The sequence below is a fragment of the Bombina bombina genome, chromosome 2, assembly GCF_027579735.1.
Source record: "Bombina bombina isolate aBomBom1 chromosome 2, aBomBom1.pri, whole genome shotgun sequence".
Classification (NCBI taxonomy): Eukaryota; Metazoa; Chordata; class Amphibia; order Anura; family Bombinatoridae; genus Bombina; species Bombina bombina.
The window spans coordinates 534,992,382-535,001,090 of NC_069500.1; the positions used below are offsets into that span (position 1 = coordinate 534,992,382).

The window sequence follows — 8,709 nt, forward strand, 5'->3', positions numbered from 1 at the left end:
TTTTTCACCTGTATGTGAAGAACATTCAAATGTTAAATATTTCTACTAAAAACACAGTAAACACATTACAATATATAAAAAAATAATAAAAACAAATTTTTGTGTTTAAAAGTATTTGAGTGGAAAGGGCTCCAAAGTGTTTATATAGTCAGGTGAAATCTTTAATAGTTTTCATCTGACACTATAGACCCGGTAAGTGCCTTTCATTTTGGATTACATGTATTACTTTTAAAGTGCACCCCGGGCAGAAGTATGTATACACATTGGTTTCTGAGAGTGCTGCACCACCATTGATTAATATTTATATATATATATATATGTGTGTGTGTGTGTATACATGAGTATATATGTATGCAGAAACATATTTTCCATAAATACACATGTATATATATATATATATATATATATATATATATATATATATATATACACACACACATTTACAGCGCTTCGCTAATACAGTGCTTTGTGGAGCTGAAGTTCAACCTCCAAGGATTTTGAAACAGTGCTGTAATCATCGTGAGATTGTGAGAAAAGTGACTGGCACCATTTTGTTATGCTAAGCTCACTCGGTTTACTGCATTACAGCGCAATCTGTGTCTCAGTGCTATAGTCTGGCAAATTTTACTACAGTAATTGTCACTATTTTACAGGTACAGGTATTTATTGAATACTAATTGAATACTGTGCTGTGCTAGTGTTAAACTAAACATAGCATTATTATACCCCTAATATATGCTAGATCAAACATGTTTTCAAGTTTTTAAACACACTGGCACGTGAATAGAAAGCTAAAACTGCCTTGTTTCACTTTAAAGCGGTTTTCACTTTACAGCGGGGCTCAGGTCCCTAACCCGCTGTATGAGCGGAGTATACCTGTATATATACATATACACACACACATATTTAGACATATATTTATACATAATAGCCCTTTCCCAGTCAAATACCTTGTCATATACAATATCCTTTTTAACCCTTACTTATTTTTATTAATATTTATATAACATATTTTATCAGAAAGTGTATATATGAGTGTAATATTTATTTTAATTAATTTTTGTTATGTGCAACTTTTTTTCAACAATTTACACTAGGTCTTCAGGCACACTAATCCAAAGCACAAATTTTGATTGTGCTCAAGCGCAACCACTTACTTTCAACTTGTAATATGCGCGCTAGTTAGTGTGTCGCAATATTGCTTATCGTGTCCTGCGCTAACAATAGTTTACCAGGAAAATAAAAAAGGGAAATATCATATGGTGTAAATATTCAGGTTCTAGTGGCTAAATATGAGTTATTTATAAATAAGCTGCTAGGTAATGCAGAGAAGATGGTACCGTCAAAAATGCAATATATTTTACAGAAGGTGTCTTTACTGATGGAAAAAAATGGAAGGTTTACTCAGCTATAAGAATGTTGTACTGAGCAACTTCTACCTCACTGACATAAAAATACACACTGAAAGTCAATCTATATGATAATGAAACAAGTGTGATCATTTCAGGCTCTTCCATCACCAAAGATACATGAAAAAGGAAAAAAATAAACATTTTATTTTATCTTAACCCTACATATGCAATTGTTGGATAACAAAAAAGGTTGAGAAGATTCAACTGTATTCAAAGCAGCTGCAGGTTCACCTTTCCAAAAGTCCTGACTCTCATTCTCTCCCACCTTTCACTTGGAGCTTTATTCCAGCTGCTGTTTCTTGTTTACATAGCTTTTCTATAGCAAATACAATAGTGCAATACTGAAAATTTCTGTATATGTGGGATAGTCAAAAGTAGCCATTTCAAATGACAAAATGAAGGTAAAGGAGCTGGTAAAATGGAAAGCTGGGAACAAATTAAAGAGAAGATAATTTTACAGTACAATGTCACTTCAAATAATGTATGTGGTATATATAATAAAATATACTAAATGGTCTCAATGACAATATTTGTATTTGGAATTTAGGATAAATGTTGTCAGTAGTTTATGGATTAAAACAAGAATGTTCATTTTACTCAAAAACATACCTAAGCTAATAAGAGGAATTCTTTAAAAAAGTCGCTTGAGAGGTGACATGATAACTTTATATAAATATATTCAAGGCCCATATACAGATTTAAGGTTGGAAGAAAGGAGATTTAATCTCCTGCAAAGTAAACATTTTGTTCACTGTAAGAGCAATCAAATTGTGGAACTCATTGAGGAGGCAGTAAATGTCAAAACCTTAGATACTTTTAAAAATGGTTTAAATACATTTCTGGCTAGAAACAAAATTCAGGTATATGATTGTTTGTGTTAAATGGGTCACCCTTTTTAATGGGTTTAATTTAAGATCATCTGGAGCTTTTTTGTAAGTATATTAAGATTTGTATAGGTTGAACTTGATGGACTTCTGTCCTTTTTTTAACCTCATCTACTATGTTACTATAAAACCAGATAAACTGATAATTTTGCAGTGGTCTATTTATATATATATATATATATGTATATAATGCACATTCAGATCTTTCATGAGGATTCAAATGCGGAAGTAAGCAGCAGCAGCTCATGCCCTTTGAATATTTTTGCAGCCGGATTGATTCTTGTAAAAAATCCCCACTCTAAGATCTGGATTTGCAAAGATCTTAGTGTGGGGTCTGCCCGGTATTCGATATGTGTGAAATGGTGGGCCTGTCAGACCAAGCAGCAGGGGTGTGTCGGGTTGCAGCCCACCGGAGGCCCTGCTGTTGAGGAACCAGGACCTAGATAAGATTGAAGAATTAGTTTGTTCAGGATTTGATGAAGGGTGTAACTGTTCTACTACCCTGTGGATGGACAACATTTTGGCAGAACAGGATGTCACTCATCTGCTAAACAACAACATTAAAGCTTTATTAAAAACCGGACCTTTAAGCATTATTAAAGGGACATTCCAGTTAAAATTTAAACGCACATAGATTCATTACATTTTTGAATAGAAACATATTTGCATTATACATGTATTGGCAATAATGCTTCTAGTAAAAGTTATTATTGTTTTAGTGTAAGCATTTTTCTGTGTACGTGCATGTGAAGTATAACTAGATATTCATAGTGCAACAACATTTTAAAAACTGCAGCTGTTTAGAGAGCCAGTGGGGCTTGACTCATGTTAGCAATTAACAAATTGAGTTATTATCAGATGGTAAAAGCTCTCTGAGCAAGTACTGAGTTTAAAATGCTGGTGTACAATGCATGTTTAAATACACTTTGAAACAGCTAAAGCTATAACTGTTATTAGAAGCATTCAAACATAAAATGCATCCACATGGATTCCAATTTTGTCTGGAAGTCCCTTTATATTAATTTACAACAAATTGTAGTCATCAAATGTATACATGATTTAGTAGTGCAAAATCGGTTGATGTTTTTCAGTCAATTAGACCATTCTCATAGGTACTACCCATCTTCAAACTTACTTAGTGTAGTAAAAAATAATTTAAAAACATGAACATAATCTTATCATTGTTAGAACCTCTTACGAGATTGTTATTAATTTTTCCAGTATAACTACAAACACTGTTGTGATTTCGTGTTATACAACTGTTAAAATTTGGGAGATGGCCACCTATTAGCTCCTAGGCCCCACTACCCAAACCGCATATAATTAGCTGAGTGGCTTAAAATGAGCTGAGTGGCTTAAAATTTGGGAGATGGCCACCTATTAGCTCCTAGGCCCCACTACCCAAACCGCATATAATTAGCTGAGTGGCTGTTCTAAAAACAACCCAAAAGGAGAAGCACAAGCCCTAGACTACACTGGGCACAAAAATCTGGAGAGAAGGAGCCTCCATTAGGGAAACGGAACACTTATTCCGAAACCGGAAGTGAAGGGTAGGCACCGATCTGACTACAACCATCAGATCACAATCACACGACAGTCTCTACAACCGGAGGCATTTCTCCTTTGCCCCCACCATACCACTGCCACCACAGAGCCGGCAAGCACGGAACAAAAATGGAGATCTCCCCTGTGATCACGTGACCGGACTGCGCCACATCAGTAAGAAAATGACTGCTGCCCCAAACACGTCCAGCAGACAATAAGGGTGAGAGAGCCCCAGCACACACAGGGGACATAACAGGCAACAATAAAATAAACCTGGCCCTAGTAAATAAGGCAATCCTGGTTAAAAGATTAGTCTACCGTACTAACTAACCCACACTAAAACAAGGCTCCTGTCCCCAGAACATCTGCACCCACAGCACCTCACCACATATATCTAAAGGAGACATCATATTTGCACTTATACAGTGCATCCATCATCCAATGGGACGAGTAATAAAGTACATAAAACTTATAAAGGGCCTGCACCAAATTACAACAACCTTCACAATAGACACAAACCTGACCAATATACCCTACATATCAAAATCTCACAAAGACTGAGATCACTACCACTAAAACTGGATATGCCTGGCCGCAGAACAATCAAAGCAGACAACCACAGCAGCTCTAAACCCATACAACAATATCTCAAGCACCAAGAATCTACAAATAAAAAGCATAAAATGGATGCTGCTATCAACACCACCCCAGCAGCCCACCAACAATCCCACCAGCAGTAGCCAGCACCTCAACACTAACCAAAGATGACCAGCAAGCCTTATGCACAAAAGAAGATATCAAAGAAATAATAGGAGAAGTCAAAAATTGGTATGGTGAACTCAAAAAAGACTTATCTAAGGTCACACATAGGGTTTCAGTTCTTGAAGAGAGTCATAACACTGCCTACAATGATATACAGCACATCTCTAAAGGGCTCCATTTATCATTGTTTGGAGAAATCCGACTTTCAGTTCTCCAAGAAGTTCTCCGCAGCTCGCCCTCTGTGAGGCGCACTTGTGCGCCAATATTTATCAAAAAACTGGTCGTATTATACCGCTGTTTTCCAAAGTCGAGATGCGGCGTGTTAATGATAAATCTCGACTATATTTACCATTCCATCATCGTAAAAAAGCGCATATTTTTGGTATTTTCCTTTTTTATTACTGGATATAGCCATTCTTTTTATTAATGTTATATAATTGTTGTAATTTAATGTTATATAAACATTTATATTTGTAATATGAATTGAACAAATTTCTATATTATTATTCTTTTTGTGTTTTTTTTACAAACCACAACCTTTTACTACTATTCCACGTTATTTTTAACAGATGGCTTACATATTACAAAGTCATTTTTTTTGGTTTATCTACTTAACACACCGCATGCAGACCTTTTTCTATTATTCAACGTTATTTTTAACACATGTCTTACTTATTACAAAGTCATGTGTTTTGGTTTCTATACATTACACACCCCATACAGACCTTTTAGGCCTCCATTTATCATGATAAATGGAGCCCATACTATTATTCCACGTTATTTTAACACGTCTCACATATTACAAAGTCCTTATTTTTTGGTTTATCTACTTTAGACACACCATACAGACCTTTTACTATTATTCTACGTTATTTTAGCACATGTCTTACAAAGTCTTGTTTTTTTGTCTTTTGTTTAGCTATTTTAGACACCCCATGCAGACCTTTAACTATTATTCCTTTTGATTTTCAACACGTCTTTTATCTTTACCAACTAATTTGTTTTTCTCTATCTACTTTACACAACCCCTCTAGACATTTCACTACTATTCTTTTCAAATTAACGTCTTACATTGACCTAATCTTACCCTTTCATTGATAAGATGTTTCAATATATTACACATTAACGACAATTGTTTATATTTGTTAAATAATATATGCATTTATTCTGTATATAAAATAAAATAAAAAAAAATGTTGCTAGCACATTCATAAATTTTTTAATAACACATAAATGAAAAAGTTACATTTTTTCATATTTCAGCCTCATTTTCCTGACTGCTGAGTAACTGCTTATCAGTCCAGTTTCAGCTTTAAGCAGGACTTCAAGGAGCTCTTTTTGCTTATTACAATTTTTTCATCATCCGGAACTAAAAAATAAAAAATATATATATTTATATTAAACATATATTTTGATTCTTTTGAATAGCATTTATAGACATGAGAGTAAAAAAAATATCTGTCAATGGAATTACCAACAGCAATAACATATATTTATTCATAAATGCTATAACACTTACCCCAGTTATAATATTGAGGTGACTGAGAGTCTTCATCGTGCACCTCTAAGTTTCTTATATTTTGTTGAGTTTCTTCAAAAAAAAAAATATATAGATTACAATGTATTGATAATGTAACTTTAAAATATATCTATCTTACACTATATTTTTCTCTCGATCTATGTTATCTTTCAATTAATTTTATTTCTATATTTAAATCTGTCTTTTTTGATCTATATACATATATCTATCTTTCGATATATATATATTAATATATCTATCTATCTATATATATATATATATATATTGATATATATTGATATATATAAAAAAAATATGTGTGTTTGTGTTTTTATATATATATATATATATATATATATATATATATATATATATTTGTGTATTTAAAAAAAAAATATACACATATTAATAAAATTGATATATATATGTGTGTATATATATATGCATACATATCTATTGTTTTATATATATATATATATATATATATATATATATATATATATATATATATATATAGATAGATATATATATATAAATATAATGTTTGTAGAATAGATATATCACCATTAAAAAATAAAAAAAAAATCACCTGATGTTTCTGGATGAACCTCATCTTCTTCATGGCCCTCCTCGTCCTCTTGTTCCAAATGTTCTTCATCTTGCCAACTATGCATAGTATCCTCAATTTCTGACTCTGTAAGCTCTACATGTCCTAAAATTATTATTACAAATAAATTTATATTTATAAAATATATATGTTAAAGAAATGTCAAAGAAATTTTTTTTAAATTACCTGCAATGTTATCCATATCTTCTTCTCCTTGCTCATCCATTGGATTATTATTTGGAGTGCTATTTTCTATAGCATTATAAAAAAAAAGTTAAAAGATAAATTTACTTTAATACCTGGCTTAGAATTTTTTTTTTTTCCTCGAAATTACAGTTACATTTTTTATACCTGTGTCTTGAGTCCTATCTTTATCCATAAAAACTGTGGGCAATGGGTCTGATTCCCCTTCAGAACTAGAATTGGTATCAATGGGAAGAAGGTACCTTGGAGCTCTTCTTCTTTTGACTATTAAATAATATAAAATACAAAATTTTTGAAAATATATTCTTAAAAATCCAAACACACAAAAACTTTGTCTGAAAATCCTATAAAAACTTGATTCATTCACACTTTATCTGCAGGCAATGGTAATCTTTTAATCCTATTATTGTTTAACTTGTTTATCTTATTGAAAATATTCCAATTAAAAACTATACATTTTTAAAACTTAAGATTATATAATTAAACTATATTTATATCTATATTGCTTACATTTTTTAAGATAACTCTTTATCAAAGTGCGCATTTTAGATTGCTTCCGGTACAAGTCGTTATATCTTTTCAGACATTGTTTCCTCGTTCGTTTTTGCCCAGAGACTCTTCTTACTCTTCGCACCATTTCACAGAGAATTCGGTTTCTTGTGTCCTGGTCCAAAGTGAAAATCCCTTTCCTTTTTTTTGGAAAATATTCATCCATAGTGTTAGAAATAATCAATAATTCTCCAATAGAGAACTTCTTGGATCGTGGCATTTTCTAAATATTATTCAATCTCTACTCACTGACGGGACTAATTTTGTTTTTTTAAATGCGCAATTTTGTAAGCTAATACCTATTTTTACAAATAGCACTCAATTTGGATACATATTTTGGCAAATATTATCAAAAATCGTATTTTAGTATACAACATGATGTTTTTTTTTATCCATTTTAATAACAATGAAACATTGTATAGAACTGCGCCACAACAGCACTATTTTTTTGGCAACATTAACAAATGTTACATGTATCCGTTGATAAGGTGAAATAAAAGTAAAGATACATATAACAATGTAATGATATTTAAATTTAATATTGTTATTCATAACCAAATTATCTTTATTTACATGTACAATTGTTATTAAAAACAAAAATGGAAATCCAGGTATTCCATATGAAAAATAAACTGCGACATAGTGATCTTTCCAGAACATCATACAGTATACGCCCATTTTCATCAACTACATTTAGATACTTTTTTGGAAACCGTTATAAAAGAAAACTTTATTTAGTTTGTATCAAAACTTTAGTTATTTTGTGCGCTCTTTTGTATCTCATTTTTACAATTGCATCTTCCCAAGCTGGAAAGACCAAAAGCGGGAGAAGTATCATGTTCACTCATCGGCAAAATTGTATTTTGGTCGAAGCTGTTATCGAACACTACGATGAAATCATTGGGTACCAAGCCAGAACTGTAAACCCACAGAGAAAGAGAACAATTTGGACACAAATCAGTAGATCTGTTTCAGCTGAAGGAAGTTTTCCTAAGGATGTGCGGGCTTGTCGGAAGAGAGTAACTGATATTAGAAAAAACATAAAGAAAAAGGTTTGCAGGGAAAAGCAATCTGCCAAAGGAACCGGTGGAGGCCCTGGATATAGGGCCAAATTAACGGACTTTGAACAGATGCTTTATGCACGGATGGGTGATGCCGTTGTGGTTGGCCTGGATGTCCCAGCAGACACTATGGATTTTAGAGGTAAGTTAAATGTAAACGACACCC

At 32.4% G+C, this 8,709-nt stretch overlaps 1 long non-coding RNA gene across 1 annotated transcript; it reads right to left on the reverse strand.

The window, feature by feature from the left end:
• Positions 1 to 6,790: 6,790 nt before the first annotated feature.
• LOC128647887 (uncharacterized) lies at positions 6,791 to 7,126 on the reverse strand. Its single transcript, XR_008400443.1, has 3 exons — positions 7,081 to 7,126; positions 6,916 to 6,981; positions 6,791 to 6,834 (listed from the first exon to the last, which is right to left on the reverse strand). It is a non-coding gene; the product is annotated as an uncharacterized LOC128647887 (long non-coding RNA).
• Between the last annotated feature and the right edge of the window lie 1,583 nt (positions 7,127 to 8,709).